General features: G+C 41.4%; 1 pseudogene; it reads right to left on the reverse strand.

The window, feature by feature from the left end:
* Positions 1-674: 674 nt before the first annotated feature.
* On the reverse strand, positions 675-1,072 carry LOC132518163 (ubiquinol-cytochrome-c reductase complex assembly factor 2-like; annotated as a pseudogene).
* Between the last annotated feature and the right edge of the window lie 795 nt (positions 1,073-1,867).

A 1,867-nucleotide genomic window follows, 5' to 3' on the forward strand; every position in this document is an offset into this window, starting at 1 on the left:
ATTTGGGTGGCACTATCCCATTGACCAATCTAGTCTGTAATTAAAAGCACCTATACAAGGAGGTAACAGTTTGCTGTCCTACATGGAAAACAAAGTTTAGAATCTGACATTATGCCCTTCTTTAACTGCTGGGTGAGGAAGTTTCCGCTCTAGGTATTCAAACAGGCCAGTTTCCAAATTAAATAGGGCTGAAAAACAAACTCATGGTGAGAAAAAGTACCTCTTATATAAGAAAATTCAGCCTGTGACTTTATTTTACTGTTCCATTTTTTTTAAATATATTTATTGGAGTGTAATTGCTTTACAATGGTGTGTTAGTTTCTGCTTTATAACAAAGTGAATCAGCTATACAAATACATATATCCCCATATCTCCTCCCTCTTGCGTCTCCCTCCCATCATTTTAAAACATATTCCAAAAATAATTATTTCAACACTCAGTATCATTATATATAGGTATATGAGAATGGATACATGTGTATGTATGGCTGAGTCACTTTTCTGTGCACCTGAAACTATCACAGTCTTAATCAGCTATACTCCAATATAAAATAAAAAGGTTAAAAGAATTATTATAGGTATATGAACTTTTTTTTTTTTTTTTTTTTTGATGGAGAAATAAGGGCATTTTACTGATGATGTCAATGTACAGTACTTCACGCTTAGGTAATGCGGTCACGATAAGGCCCTAGCCCAGGCCTTATGTTTCTCCTCAGGATCCTTGGGGGCAAACTTCTCCTGCAGTTCCTCCACACGCCTTTATTCATCTCCTTAAACTCTTCCAAGGTATCTGTGGACAGGACCAGTTTGTATTCTTCCAGGGACAGGCCACTGAAGCTTGTGTCTCTGGGGCGAGGGTACTTGTGTTTGTAGTAGTTTGAATGGAGAAGTACTAAGCTCTCGTACAACTGATCACAGGCCTCAGGCTCTGCAATCTGGGTGTTCTCTCCCTCCTGAAAGGCGTGCGCTACCCGCTCCCACTGATATGCGCCCAAGTCCCGGCCTCATTTGGTCTCGTCCACTGGCCATTCCTCACAGAGTTTGAGAAAATTCTGGTAGCAGCTGGCCACCATTTGGGGGCCTGAACTTTATTTTTAAATTTTTTTTGGAGGGGTACGCGGGCCTCTCACTGTTGTGGCCTCTCCCATTGTGGAGCACAGGCTCTGGATGCGCAGGCTCAGCGGCCATGGCTCACGGTCCCAGCCGCTCCCCGGCATGTGAGATACTCCCAGACCAAGGCACGAACCCGTGTCCCCTGCATCGGCAGGCGAACTCTCAACCACTGCGCCACCAGGGAAACCCCTGAACTTTATTTTTTAAATTGCTTTCAAATCAAGTTATCAATTCCCCAGAGACATAGAACACATTTAATTAACAGATATGTTTTATAAATGACGGCACAGAAGAATGTGAAAATACTGAAAAAAGGAGAGACAGTCAGAAAGCTGGATTGGAGCAGATGCAAGAACAGATTTTGTTTTTGGACCACCAGGGATCTCTTCCAGATACCCAGTATCCCTTTGTGGATATCTGGCAGTCCTCAGCCATACTAAAATCTACCATCTTCAGTTACTATTCTTATCTAGGGTATGATAGTTGATAAAGCTATTAAAAAGTCAGATTTAGAGTGGACCACAACAATGAATTTTAACTCATAATTCTGCTAAAAAGTCTCCAAACCATCCACATTTTTCTTAAATTTGTAGTTATATTATATATATATCTATATATCTATAGATATATAGATATATATAGATTTTTTTTTTTTTTTTTTTTTTTGCGGTATGCGGGCTCTCACTGTTGTGGTCTCTCCTGTTGCGGAGCACAGGCTCCGGACGCGCAGGCTCAGTGGCCATGGCTCACGGGCC

This window comes from Lagenorhynchus albirostris, chromosome 3 (genome assembly GCF_949774975.1).
Source record: "Lagenorhynchus albirostris chromosome 3, mLagAlb1.1, whole genome shotgun sequence".
Classification (NCBI taxonomy): Eukaryota; Metazoa; Chordata; class Mammalia; order Artiodactyla; family Delphinidae; genus Lagenorhynchus; species Lagenorhynchus albirostris.